Consider the following 16,087-nt stretch of genomic DNA (forward strand, 5'->3'; position numbering starts at 1 on the left):
AACTGTGTGATATGATAAAGGTGACCCTTCATAATAGATCCTGCTTGAACTTTCTGCTTCTAGTGTTTTTGGGATTTTGTTAGCGACTTTGGTGTTTGATCTTATATTCTGTGTTTGATAATGTCTTAACTCTTGCATAGGGTTGATTCACTAAATAGTGAGTTAGGCTGAGATTAACAAATATATGTCAATCCATTATAAATCCTTTATGCAGGGTCAACACTGGCAGGTTTCTCCTGTGCAAGAGGCTACATTGGCCCTTCATGATATATAGTAAATAACATTTTTATTTTCTCTGCAGCGCTTACAAAATACTACATTTAGTAACTTCTCTGTGATTTCACTAGTGAGTAAATAATCTTATAAGGAAGAACACAGATCAAGGACTGCAATCCACGTGGGCTAGCAGACTGCATGGCGGTTTGTGGCTACATGCTGCGGCAGTATAAAAATCTAGTGTGTGGACGTCCATATCCCTGTCTGCATTGATTGCTGCTTTGTGTCTGTGAGGCTGTGACACATACCTCCTAACACTTCTGGTTTTTATGGGACAGTCCTGGTTTCCGTAGAACTACTTGCTTTTGCATCAGTGAAGAGCATGGGTTCGGCTGAGGAGGTCCTCTAAAATGTTGGGGGGTATGGTAATGTCAGCTTTACAGACACAGAGCGTGATACTGCTTTTGTATTTATCTATTTTGTATTTATGTATTCAAAAGTTTGAGCTCAGTTACAAATGTCCCTTTTTTTTTTTTAAAGAAAAACACATTTTGTCCACTAAAATAACATAAAATGGATCAGAAATACAGTGCAGACGTTAATTTTGTAAATTACTATTGTACCTTCCTACAGGCGTACAGAGGCCCTTTATCTCTCCCATCACTCCTGTGTTCCAATGGCAGGTTGCGTTCGCTAATCTATATTTAAGGTTAAAAGGCTAATTGATTGGTAGAAAACCCTTTTGCAATAATGTTAGCACAGCTAGAAATTCCCTAAGTGACTCCAAACTTCTGAGCAGTAGTGTATGTGTATCTATCTATCTATCTATCTATCTATCTATCTATCTATCTATATATATATATATATATACATTTTCCCAAACCTCCACTTCTCTCTTGGCAGCTTACACTTGCATGCAACTTAAAAAAATTGTTGTTGTGTAACACAAGAAGTGCATTAGTATTAGCACAATGAGAATTTCCAATATTGCACTCCATATGGGATATTCATATGCTGTTTACTGTGATTTACCGTAAATAGTCATTAGATTATCAGGACCCGTTAATCATGCTATTACTAAATGACTTTTATCCTAATCTACTTTATCAGGACTCATTGAATAGAAAGCACCTCTCTTAAGATAAATGCTAAAGTCACCATCAATTTTTCTAGACAGGGTCTTAATCTGAAAAAAAAACCTGTAGGCAGGACATTGAAGCTAGAAAACTTGACTAAATGAGGGCAAACATTCTAGATTTAGAATTCATTTGCAAATGCAGACATAATTCTTTTGATCAAAGGCCCTATTCTGCCTCTTCCTGGAATAAAGCTGGCCATGGCTTGAAAACATTCTGATTATTTCTCGCGTGTGCAAGCAGGAGTGATCTTTGTCTGTTCTTGTGTTCACTCCAGTTATCCATGTTGAGAAGATATTTCTGCCTTTGCTCAGTCTAAGATGGAAAACTTTTCTGTCATAGTGAGATTTTGGGAATATGACTGTGTTGGTAAAGGATAAAGGATAAATGGGAAAGGAAAGGATATGTCTTGCCAGTAAAAAATAAATAAATCTGGAGAATTAGTCTGAAGCCCGGCAGAATTCATTGCCTGGTAATGAGATCGTGACTCAAAGACCCCATAGTTTTAGACTAGCAAACCTATCTATTTGACAAATACAGCCTTTCTAGGGTAAAATAAAGTTTATTTCAGGTAATGGTAGCATAAAACGTGAGGTTTATGATTTTAAGATTGAATGAGCGTATGTATTACTGCACCAGACATGTAGAACAGCCTTCTGGTTTTACAGGCTAATGCAATGAGAGAATTGTACTATGTGTGGTGTAGTGATACAGCTGTTGTAGACATAGGACAAAACCAAGGAGCAAATGACTAAGACATAACCAACATTTTGAGGATTCGCAGACTGTAAACACATGGTTAGTCCAGAAGGGGACTTGCTGTCCACACTAATGCCTAATGCTTGTCTGTGTTCCATTCTAGAATCACTGCGTATATTGCTACAGATATCTTGTCTGGGTAAAGTCCCCTACAGTATTTTTGCCCTAGATGTGAATCCAGCTAGAAATTGTCTTTAGCCCACCTGAAAAAAATAAAAAGGTGGGGATAGAATTCTGCTTCAATCAGGATACTAATGCTATCCACTATCCTACTAGTCTGTGTTTTTTTGGATTTTGACATGTGTTCCTATTCATTAATGGTGGATAAAAAGTGACCATGTCATTCATCCTACTGTAAAAAGCCACAGGCTTTGGCTATAGTATAAGCTTGTGGTCAGAGCCCTCTTTACCTAATGCATTGGTTTGTCTTAGTCTTTTATGTATTGCTGGCGCTATATAAATAAAAGATAATTAAATGTTTAGTCAAAACTTTACACTCTATTCTCTATTCTGAAGAAAAAGAGACTTGATTCTTCTCTGTGTTTGAATGGAATCTTCTGTGTCAATTCAGGTGTACACTGAGAAAAATAACTGAACAATGAATGAATAAATAAAAGGGTGTGAAATCAGGAAAGAGCCAGGCAGCATTGAGCCCGGGCAGCGAGCCCAGCCAAGTGGGCCACTAATAAAGCAGCCCAAGACACACTCAATATGTCCTATGCAGTCTTGTTCAAAACACATTTATAGAATAAATAGAAAGTCAATACAAGGAGTATATAAAGGAATTGAAATTCCTTTTTTCTCTGTGCACCTAGTGGATAAATTTGGAATTGCATGTAGAACACAAAAAGCTTATGGTAAATTATGAAATTAGTGAAGCTCAGGGGACAATTACCCTCTTTACCATTCTTCCCCTTTATTAAATGAATATATGACCGAGGCTAAAACTTAATAAGGCAGAAAGGTTGTTGAAATAAAGGGAATGAAAATATATATCACCTTGAATATGGTTTAGCACCACCGATTCTATGAACAAACAGGGTTCTAAAAGTTTTAACGTTGGTTTCACTTTAACATGGTATTTCTAACTTAGAACTTGGTGTGCTTGGTACAAACGTAGAAAAAAATAGTATTATATACTTCCTTTTATCAAAAGCAGAAATATCTATTTCAAAACCAGACTAAATACATGTGAATTTTGGTTTACATTCCAGAAAATGAAATAAATATTGATCCGCCTGGGGTTTCTACAACAACAAACCTTCTATATTTCATTTGCTTAGATTGTGATTTCTAGACTAGATATAATTTAAGAGAATTGTCAGTTTGACCATGAACAGAAAATTCATCTCTGCATTCCAATGACTTGAAGCATACTTGGGGATTTTTTTCTTTCAAACAAGTTTAATCTTGTCTATATACCTCATAAGAACAAATATCTCTCTATTCCATTTGACTCTTAAAAACGCAACCAAGCAGTACAAAAATAAATGGGTTTAAAACCTCAGTAGAGTTATTTATCATTCCCCTCTGACTTCTGTATAAAGCTGAAGAGAAAATATATGGGTTTTAATCTTGTGTTCTTATAGATCTTTTTTTCATATACACATTGAACTAAGCGCTTGTATCAAGCGTCCAAAAAAAGATATTTGGCTGACACCGGCTTTTAAGAAGAAATTGCTATTTCAGTAGGCGATAAGTTACACTCAGTACATTGTTTTGGTCATACACAACGCAGGTAAAAAAAGAACTCACCATTTAGATTATAACAATTTTTGTTTATGATTGTCAATGTGTTATACAAGTCGAACAGGCACATGGGATTCTATACTATAACTTAAGGGGCACCACTTAACTCACTAGCATGTAATTTATTGATTTATTGATTTCAAAACCAGAACTCAAGAAAGTAACCACCTATGTTTTCCTTTATTTGTTTTATAGCAAGCTCACATTTCAATAGTTTTCCCCTCGTTATGTTCATGGCAATCAAATGTTGTCTGGATTCGCATCCTCCAAAAAGATTTGTGTGTTTCATGAATTTTAGCTGAAAATGTTGAATGGATGATATTCAATTACTTCTGCAAAATAGGAAGATATTTTTTCCACTTGTGTCAAAGAGGAAAAACAAAATCCAAAAAGCTTAATAAATACCAAGCTGTTTAATAGCAATCTATCTTCCAATACTTCAAAAAACAGTCATAATGTTATTTTTCCAGATGTTCCATAGTACTTCAAGATCAAGAAAGCTGGGAAGATGTTTCAAGACGACACTATATTTGCATAGAGATATAAATTCAACTCCAAATGTGTATTTATTTAAAAATTATTCGATTAAAATGGCAGAGGGGATTAAACCTTGATAAGTCATTTTGATCAATTTAAAGTACAAAAAGCAAGTGCAAGTCATCACTTGAGAATAATTTGGGGTTTTAGTTGGCTCCAATCTCTGTAACAATAAGCAATGTCAACTACAAGCTGCCAAGATAAACATAATATTATCATTTGTCTAAAAGGGTACTGATGCAAAGGTGGAACGCAGCTCTGTAAAAGGTATTAATAACCCCTCGATGGTATACTGAGGGTGCGCCCAGAGGCTCTGCCCTTTTGCAGAAATTCATCAGGAGGCTAGGTCTTCGGAGAAGCGGATGAAGAAATAAGACAGAGAAACAAGAACAAAGTAACAAGGACACTAAACCGTTCGGCAGAGAAGGTAGGTAGACATTCAGAGAAAGCATGAGAGAGAGTGGGTGAGAGAGTGAGATACTGTAGAGCATGAGAGAGTGAATGAGGGTGAGTGATAATGAATTTCATTTTAAAATGTAAAACACCCTCCGATTTTCGTCCAAACCAAAAGGGCAGAAAATTAGTTGTCTGAAAATGAATGGACCAAAAACAAAATGGTTGAAAACAGTTCCTGCTGCCTGTGTTGGATCTTTCAAGTTTGAAGGAATTTCACATAGTGACACAAACACACCACATTCTCCTTCCTTTGACTAATTCTAGTTTCCCATGAGGCCTAACATTGAAGTCATTGTCCATTGGACTCAAGCTATTTTGTGGGTAACACTATTGTGTGAACGCTGTCTGGTTGTTGCAAATAGGCAGGGCATGGTTAACACAGACTTCTGCGGGAATAAATTATGCAGAACATTCTTGTTATCTATAGCTGATAAAATTGGTGATTTTTTCTGAGTGTGTATGTAATGAATGTACATCTGTCATATACTTTCAAATATGTGGCCTATCTAGAGGTCATCATATAAGTTTACTTGGTAATTGTTGCTTAAATCACCTCTGATATGGAAATGTGGGCATGGAGCCCAGAGCTACATTGGAAGCGCATTTGTGCTTTTTACATCAGCCCATCAGCCCCTCAGTCATATTTTTTCACTTAAGTTATTTGGAGATGTTCTGGCAAAAGCAATTCAACAAAATGTCAGTTACAGGTCACAGCATATTCACCGCGGTATTAGAGGCAAACTCTTAGAGCTCAAGGACAATGATTCCTAAGTGACTTCATTATGAACCAAATATAACTACTGTACCGCAAATACAATGTCTGATAAAACATCACGTTTTGACAACAACAAGTATTTTCCATAGTTAAGTAAATTTGAAGAATATTTTAAGGCACACATAGATTTAAAAAATAAATAAATAACTTACACCACAGAAACGTTGGTTGGATATATTTAATATCTATCTCTTGAAGCATTTGTCAAATATGGAGAAATGACATCATCTGGAGGTTTATTCATTATACCATAAGTGGTGGGGGAGTTGAGGTCATGTGAAACATTCTATTTCAAAGACATACAGTGGCATAAGAAAAAATGGCAGGGCCTCCCTCTGAAACGTATGGTGGGCCCCCCAAGCTCCTCCCACACACACACACACACAATAAAATACTTACAGACGCTAACATACTTACACACATACTTACACACTAACTAGGGGAGGGCTGGCAACTTCTCTCCTGGGAGAGCAGGGAAAGCCGAGTGGCACCCTATGTAACTAATATAGGCACTAAAACATCCTCACTCTATCATCACATCTCACACAGTGACATACTCGCATGTACCATGGCATGTTTCTACCTAAATTTGCCCAGCATATTGACTATTATAATATATATATATACACAAAAAAATTATTTCAAATCATTTTGTTATGGAAGCAACTAAAATAAAAGCTACGCACCAAGAAAGCTGGTTTGTTGGCAAGAAATAGGTCTTAGCTTGTTTTGAGAAAGAAAAAGGATGAAAATGATATTGAGTGTGAATTCATCAATGTGATACCATGGATTCTAAAGTTGGAAGCAGGTTGAAGAACCTGTGAATAGGCAGTGACTCATAAGGGTTACTCATGACTAAATAAAGCTCTCAGACACTTCTGTGCTGGTGCTTCGGAGATATTATCAGCAGGAGGAAGATAACTGTTCATCGCCCAGTGCTCCCTATGTTCCAACTGGCTTATCAGGCTTTTGTTACTGCAGATGAAAGATGCTGTTCCATCTACTCTGCTAAATGTACTCTTGAATTAACAAAGCCCTCCCTGAAATCATTATTATCATTTTTTTGCATTTAATTGTTATGTGACAGAATAGCAGTCACTGATAGCTTATCGACACAGACACTGAAAATGCTTCTTAAAAGTTACTACTGTATGTTGTTTTCATGTGATTAACCTTTGAGTTCTGAGAGGTTGGAAAACATTTTTTTCCCTTGGGAGGATGGGCCAATTTTTGTAGCATTGCTGTTCACACTTTGCCTAGGGATATATATATATATCTATATACACACACAGTACCGTTCAAAAGTTTGAGGTCACATAGAAATGTCCTTGTTTTGGCCATTAAAAATAACATGACATATATCAGAAATACGGTGTTATTAGATGTTGTTAGTGTTATTGCACGTTGATCATTAAAAAATAATTTTACAATAATGTTAGCACTGCAGGATATAGGGGTATATCTTCAAAGATATGTACATGCAACCTCCACTGCACTACAGAAAAGTATTTTCCAAGCTTGTATGTGGTTGATGCAGAAAGCGTTAAGTGACAAGACTGCTCTGGGGTTTTTTTTTTGTTAGCCTACTAGATACAGGAGTATTTTTTTATGGAGCAACACATCTGATGTCCCAATATCCCTGAGGCTGCGCTGGCCAAAAAGAAACAGCACATCATATTGAATATAGAACAACAAACTTAAGCGCAAAGGATCTATACAAATTCCAGTTGGTTGCCCCAGCGGACAGATTGCCTAAATAAGCATTGGAAACTGTGCAACTAGATCATCAATGTACTCTGTCCTGGGATGATTAGGCTGACCTAGGCCAACAGGCCCAGGGGGAAGAGTCCCCTGTCCAATCTCCGACTGCCCTATTAGGAGATCAAGCTCCCGAATAGTTTGGCCAAGGAGATTAGAGATCTCCCATGTAACTATGCCATTTATGCTACATTGGTCTATGCCAAACAAGCAGACCTCCATAGTATCTCCTACCGCATGCCACAAGTCATTCTGAGACAGAGAGCAGTTGTGTCCTCTCTCTCAGCACAGAGGAAGCATAGCATAAGTTAGATTGGATCCTACGTGTGATAGTTCCTGGGATGGGGTGGCTGGGTGCATGCCTTGGGTCCACATAAATACATCACTGGCTATGCATACACGTTGCCACACAATTCCTGGGACACAATTACTAGGGGCAAGAGGTGGCTCTCGAGTGACATATTTTTTACCTGCCCTTAGTTTGAATGTCCATTTTTCATGCAACTGATGTGTCAACAAATCCTACACCTTTTTCTTTCCTTTGGAAATATGCCAGGTATTATTGGTTTTAACAGAAATAGTCTCTTATTTCACACATCTGGGTTATTTGTTTAAGGATAGGCAAGTCTGCTATTACAGGTGGAATTACTGTAAGTTATTTGTGGCTTAAGTTGAATACTTCCAAGCGGGGATTGTATGTGACTACAAGGAGTTTTTGTTGATTCTTGGTATTTGATCGTCAATTATTGTTCGGTGGCAACCTTGGTTTCTGTATCCCCTAGATGATGAATGGAACTGTTTGCTTCTGTCTTTATCTGAACAGATGTGAGAATATCTGTATTTATTGGGTGAAGCCTGACATATTCGTGTTATAAGTTTGATTAATGGGATAATGATATCAGAATGGGTGTTTGTCCTAGACATATTATTGTTTCAAAGTTAAGGTGTGTACTATAATCCCCAAATACAAGAAAAGCTTACTGTTACACCTATGAAATGCTGCTATGATTGCAGCAGAATTCCCCCAACCTGGGGGCTAGAAGACAAGGGTGGAGTATATGGGTGTATGGAGCTGGTACTATCCTCTAGTGACCAAATTGACACATATTTAGATACCTGGAGTTCTTGGTAAAGTCCTCATTTGTGTTATGTGAGAACCCTTTGCCTAATAATGTTCCAGACCTACTTGTTCCCCAACTAAAAAATAACTGTTGTACATACTCTTTGTGTAGTGCGTGCTACTAGATGGGACCTATGGGTGGACATTCCTGACATCGACCAGGCACCTCTCTTTGGGCCATAACATTTCCTTTGTAATCTTAAGTGATACCAATGGGAATCAAGAATTGGGTAGCTCAAATTTATTGGGGTTAGGAAAACGGTATGCAGGAGGAAAATGGTTGACCATAAATGCTTTAAACAGCACACATGGAAGGTGTTGGAAGTCCTCATAATTTGAAGTAGATCAAGGTGGTAACAAGGGCCATTAACCTTCGATAAAAAAGATAGTGTCCCCTTTAGGTCTTAAGAATAGGAGCCCATTTGTAGTGCATGATCAAGTGAGCACGTCCTTATTATGTTACATTTTTTTTATATAGCACCAGCAAATTCCGTAGTGCTCTTACAATCAATTAAATTATTTAAGATCAAACAATAACAAACTGGTTCAAAAGGACAAGAGGGTCTGCTCTTGCAAGCTTGTAATCTAGTCGGTGGTTGAGGGGGGAAGTTAAACAATAGGAAAGCACTTCTTGGATGAGTTGATCTGTAGAGGTTGTTGGTCATTCAGATTGCTTGATTCGGATGATGGCTGAGAAAGTTGGGTGGAAAGGTTGTACTCTTCATGAAAAGGTGGGTTTTCAGAAATATTTTGTAAATCATGTAAGAGGGAGAACGTCTCCATAATTTACTTTTACCCAGCACAGAATGTCCTATCCCCGTGCTGTAAATATGGATGCCTGCGCAGAGGGTGCAGCTGGTGGCATTGCCCAGTGATATCGCTAGGGTAGCGCAAAAGGGTAGTATGACACTGATTTAAAGCACACTACTGTTTTATTAGATTGATCCCAACACCTTTTATAAAGTTTGAAAAAGTGGTTTTATTTACCAGTGACAAATAACAACCTGTTGAAACTACCTTATCTTATTATAGCTGCCAAAGATCACAACCTAGCTAGCAATGGGGTTTTATACCAGTGGAAGCAGAAATAACCTGCATGCAATTTAACATTTTAGTAAATAGGCCCAATGTAATTCTCTTGAGATAAACCATATCTCTTAACAAGTTATCTGCTTCAGAGATGACTTAATGTTCTGTTTATGAATCTGCTGGGGTAATTACAGAGGAAGTAAAATTATCGCAGCAATATTTCAAAGGCACATTCTTATCAAAACTAACATTCATTTCCTGTGCGTTCACAGCACAACAATAAAAAAAATGAATATGACTGTGACAAAATTATGTAAATAGAAAAAATATGAAAATTGAACAATTAAATCAACATTGCAGCTAGGAGAAAGCAGCAAACTAATGAGAAGAAAAAAAGTTAAATTAAGAAATAAATTATAATAATGTTGATGTTTTCAAAATTAAGGTTTTTATTGTTTATCAGTCTATTTTGTTGCCAAATGGAAGTATAAATGTAGGAACTGCAAAATACAAGTTCAAATACAAGTTTGAAGACGATGTATTTGCCTTTACCGGTACCTTGCGAAAGACTATTCCTTCAACATTATGGGAACTCAGAGGCATAATTTCCATAACGCAAGAGAGGAGGCTACCCCAGGTGCCAGAATGTTAGGCGCGCACTTGAACAGCTTGCCTGTTTCTCCTTGTACTTTAATCCACTGTTGTAATTTTAAAATGCATCCAGAACATTATACCAACAGGGACTTTTATGACATTGCATTCTAAATACATAGACATTAATATGTAGTTGGTCCCCCTTTGCAGCTATAACACCTTCCACTCTTCAGGGAAAGCTTTCCACAAGATTTTGGATGTTTCTGTGGAAATTTTTGCCCATTCTTTCAATAGAGCATATGTGAAGTCAGGCACTTATGTTAGATGGAAAGGGTTGGTTCACAATCTCCATTTCAGTTCATCCTGAAGGTGTTTAATAGGGTTGAGGTCAGGGATCTGTGCGGTCAGTCAAATTCTTCCTCATCAAACTCATTGAACCATGTTTTTATGAACCTTGCTTTTTTCACTGGGGCACAATCATGCTGGAACAGAAAAGGGTCTTCCCCAAACCGTTCTCACAAAGTTGGAAGCATAGCATTGTCCAAAATGTCTTGGTATGCTGAAAGATTTCCTTCACTGGAAGTAAGGGGCTGGCCCCAACCCCTCAAAATCAGGCCATTATCACCCCTCCACCAAACTTTACAGTTGGCACAATGCAGTTAGGCTGGTATCATTCTCCTGGCATCTTCCAAACCCATAATCGCCCATCAAACTGTCATTCCACAGCCACCGCCCCAGTTATAAGAGGGTGTGCACACTTATGCAACAGGTTATTGTAAGTTTTTTTTTTTTTTTTTTTTTTTTTAAATCCCCCTAAAGATTTCAGCTTGTTGAATTGAATTGAATTGTTCACATTATAGGTCACATTAAAGGTGGAAAAAGTTCTTACATGATTTATCTTTGTCTCATTCTTTAACATTACAAGAACCTAGCATTTTAACAGGGGTGTGTAGACTTTTTATATCCACTGCATAACAATTTGGTGGCACACTAGATGCATTTTAAAAATGCTGATCATGTTCATATCTAGCCAATTCAGGGCAATCCTGGTTGTACATTTTTTTTTTTGCTTTGTACTTATTTTTCCAATTTACTTATTCTTACCTTTGATCATTGGGGAGTTGCATAGGCTGCGAGAGATTGGTGGCTAGAAGCTTTAAAGATGCCCTGTAAATAAAGTTTTAATAGCATAAAGATGAAAGGTTGCGATCACCAGTTATGATCGTCAAACACAAGCATGCTATATGATTTACACGTATTTGAAGTGAGTAATGAAATCTGCATGTATTTGTTAGTGTGTTCAGGGCATAAATCCAATTAACTGAAGAGAAAATTCAGCTTTTGGTTGTGTGAACTACCATGTAAATTTATGCTAAATGATCTGTTTTTTAGATTCAACAATAAATGTAAAATTTAATTTTAAATATTCCCTTAGTTATATATATTATCATATACAGCTAGGGGGATAGCAAGATGGCAAGAGTGACCCCTTGTGGGAGCTATTAAATGTAACTAACATGTAGATCCTATCTCATCATTGGATCTTGAAGACGCTAGATACCAGGTTTGCACAGGACCGGCCCTACAATGGAGCCGACTGGGGCAATTGCCCCAGGCGCCACTTTAGAAGGGGCGGCACTTTGCCGCCCCAAGCGCTTTTTTTTTTTTTTTAAGCGGAGGAGAGAGAGAGGGACACCGAGTGGTTTTCGCTTACCCGCTCGGCCCCCCTCTCGCTCCTCTGCGGCGAGTCTCCCTGTTCGGTCTCGGTGCCGGCTTGTAATGCAGAGCGCCGGAAGTGACGTAAATTTCCGGCGCTCAGCATTACAAGCCGGCACCGTGGCAGAGCAGGGAGACTCGCCGCAGGACTGTTTAAAGGTAAGTACCGGGGCGTCGGCGGGGGGGCGGCATTTTAAACTTCGCCCCAGGCGGCGTTAAGTCTTCGGCCGGCCCTGGGTTTGCATATTTAGGATTTTTTTAATTTTTTAACTATATGCTCAGAAAACAATACTGTGCTTTTGAAGATGCGCACTGAAATAAAAACAAAACAAATAAATACATACATAAGGTTGCATGAGGAGGTAACTCTTTACCTGGAAGGAGTAGCTACATCTGATCAAAGGAAGATGCAAACAAATATAAGGAGCACTTAGTGAAATGTTCACCATTAAGTTTATTGTTGGCAGCATATATTCAAGGTGGATCTGTGTTGACTAGCACAGGTACGTCATGCCATGAGAGGATGACCAACAGTTTTCCTACCATTTCTAAAGGCTTTTTCTTCTTTACTAAGCCCTCATTTTCCTAGATTTATGCTTGCTTCCTGAAGGCACTTAAATCTACCTGGAAAGTGTCTATCCCTATGCAGCAAGAACACAAGACATCTCAAAGGAGGAAAGCAGCCAAATGTAACTCAAAGGTTCCTTATAAAAAATGGCTTAATCACCATGGCAAACAATATAATAGTTCAATTCCACTGGCTAAATTACTATTTTGTTGGTTTCATACTTTGTATGCGTTGCTTTCCACACATTATCCCAACCGTGTGTAATAGTATTTCGCGTTTTTATGGTCCTGTTATTGTTGGTGTTCACCAAGCCTGTGTGACTCAGAAGCAATCTCTAACAAACTGTACAATTTTTGGTGAGTAATGCAATTAGCTATGATAAAAAGAATAAGGTCATATTAATTAGGTTTACAGCAGGTGTCCCGAGATACACATTTTCAGTGTGCGGCCTTATGAGTTGGGCTTCAAACCAAGAGTAAGCACCAAGTGGCCCCACAGATATTGCTACATTAAAACTCTAGACTAGTGCATAACCACAGGTCAAAAAAGAGTTTTGTACATGTTTGATTATGTAATAGATACATGACACTAGGAGAAGCAGTTGCTGTGAAATTATTCCATTAAATACCAATACCTATTGTACTGACTGGGGGACTGACTGGCATCCAGAATGTTTGTCCCATTCTGCATGTGGTTAAATATTAACACGGGTGCTGCACATTAGTGCATCGACCAACCAAATCAATTCAATTAAATCCAATTAACTTTCAGTAAAGATTCACATTCCAGACTTGTCATAAAAAGTCTTGTATGTGTTTTCAGATTAAAACGTAGCATTATCCCATATTACATTTAATACAGGAGCTAATCTGCGGCATAACTTTGTGTTGAATTCATCTGTGGTAAAGCGAACAGTACGTAGGCTAACTTCAAATAATTAGCCTGTCAGGAAATGTCAATTAACTGAACACAGCTTTTCATGTGATTAATTATTACTTAGTTTACATGGAAAATTATTTTTTAAGAGTACAATTTGAAAGACGTTTTAGAAATGATCAAGACATGACTTGTTCAAAAAGTGATTCAACGGAGAGCATATCTTAACAAGATAACAATGTCAAAACATGATGTCTTAAAGATATTTTTATGAGGTGTTCCATCAATATAATTATGGTGTAAGAAATTCAAGACGCTGCCAAGCAGAGTTTATCTCATTAAATTAATTAAGCTGAGGCATTTGACTTGGGTACTCCTACATACAAATTCTCACACTGATACAAAGGAATGGACTCGAGTTTCAAAACTGGGTCACACTAGTTCTCAACCCAAATGCAGATAGCGATTGTAAAACGTCATGCTCTTAAGATAACCTACATAGCAATTTATGTTGCGTCAGATTGTAGTGTACCTTTTTTCTTTGACTATGATTTAGCTGTGAAGTGCACCAAGACACACTCTGGACAGTGAGCCAGCCCTGCTGGTTGTAAGTCTAGGAAATGACTATGACAATCAAAAATATGGAAACCATAGGAGAAAGCTCATTCATGTAGCTTTCTGTTTTAAGACAAAGTTGCAGGGTGTTCCTCTAACCCTGGGATATCTGCAGATAAAACAATGGGCACAGAGTATGCCAACGTACTTAGTTCTGTAACACAATATTATAAAAATGCAATGGCAGAACCTCCTTTTTAATCATGTGGAATGTTGACACCACCTTGGGTAGGTACTGTGCTGCTGTGTGCAGAACAATGCACCTTGTTGAGGAAATGTGAGCAGAACCTCCTTACAGTATTGTTTTTTCAATATGGTTTTTACACAGGGGATTCCCACCAACATGGCCTTCAAAATTAAAAGAAATGCTGGATTTCAAGATTTCTAGAGTTTCACAAGGTCAAACTGTTCCTTAGGTTAGAGAGGAGAGAAAAACCTAATCAAAAGGTGTATACCACTGCACTAGAAGCAGGAGATTTAGTATCCACCTATTACTTGATTTTTAAAGAGCTCAAACCCTTTTCATAACTGTAAGGAGGGGGCATGAAGGAAAAACCTTTTCTCAAATGCTAAATCAAAAACATACGCACACAAAATAACCAAGATCAGCAGATTATAATCTGGGTTTGAGAGTCTTAATGACACCTAGAGAGAGCCTATTACTGGTCAAATTGTTGTATTCAGTTTTCCGACATTAAACTGAACCAGATGCCCAATTTGTGGTTGCATGGTAAAGACAATGTAGCTACGGTGAGTTCTAGTGGCAGACCACCCTTAAAAAGTACTAGGGAGCCTCTTGAATTGGAATTAGTCACCATAAAGGTTACTATAGATTTTCCTACTAGAGAGAAATCTCAAGGTTGGTTCCTATAGGGAGGACCCTGTTGCCCGTATGTGTGCATGTCAGTGCAAGTGCTGGTTCAACTTATGTTAGCATGAAATCATGAATTATTTTTTTTTTTTTAATTGGATAACAAATCTAAGCAGGTATTGTCTATTTAGAGCATGATGTAGCTGGCAAAATGCCCTTTAGTTGGTTGCTATGGCAATGGATGCCCGTCTTGGAACTTGACAGTATTCTTCTACCATATAAGAAGAAAAGCAGCCCCCTTAGAAGAAGCAAGAAGAGTAAGACTCACATTCCTTTTAAAGTTATGTCACTAAAATATCCTATTGAACATTATATATATATATATATATACACACACGCAGTATTCCGCTCCTTTGTTTATGTATAAAGTATCAATTTTATCGACTGTGCTTAAGAAGCCTCACCTAATATTTATTGCTCGGGGCCACTAAAAACCTAGGACCCCTCCTGGAACCCAAGTATATATTAAACAATGCTAAACATCACACAAACTATATTACATAATGCGTATGCTCTGCAAACTCGCACATAACCCATACGTAACCTAAAAGTTATTGGATCCGATAATGAAGAGTCTAATCATTGAACCCAGTCATGTGGCTTCACAAGCACACACCTTGTCAGCCCTCATGATGAACTCCTGGTACTTAAGAGACATCTAGAGAACCGGGAAAAATAAACTATCCAGACATACCTAATATTCACAACATTGAGACACACGTCCCCTTATGTAACTAGCATTGTGTTATGACGTTCTGTAAAATTGTGTGAACCATATTTTTGTTGAAGTAACATACATACGTTCTGTAATTAACTTTTTTTTTTTTTTTTAATACTAAAAGTCCTGTTGTGGATAAAGCATTTAGAGAGAGTTCATAAATTACATTTGCTCTCAGTCATATGATGGCTGCATAATGTGGTTAGTTGCTATAGAAACCAGCAGTTTATTATTTAATAGGCAATAGGTTGGACTGGCATTAAAAATGTACAAATCAGACATTTTAAAAACTAAACTAATTTATTACATTTAAAGTACCAAATCACATTATACTTGAAGCTGGGCAGGTTTCAAGCAGAGATTCAGCAGCTCAGAATCAGTAACTTGTGTATCTTAACCATGCCTTTAAGCTTTATAGGAGTTATATACAAAAGGAAAAAGTTGGTGGTTCCATCATTTTTTTCTTCAAATATGTAATCGATGCATGAATTGTCAAAGCATTTCAGGCAGGCTGGCCGTAAACCTGCAAAATAGAAACCAGTTGCTTTCACCTACCGTTGGAATTTCAGAAAACAATCTATATCTACCGAGTCT

Source organism: Spea bombifrons, chromosome 4 (genome assembly GCF_027358695.1).
Source record: "Spea bombifrons isolate aSpeBom1 chromosome 4, aSpeBom1.2.pri, whole genome shotgun sequence".
Taxonomy (NCBI): Eukaryota; Metazoa; Chordata; class Amphibia; order Anura; family Pelobatidae; genus Spea; species Spea bombifrons.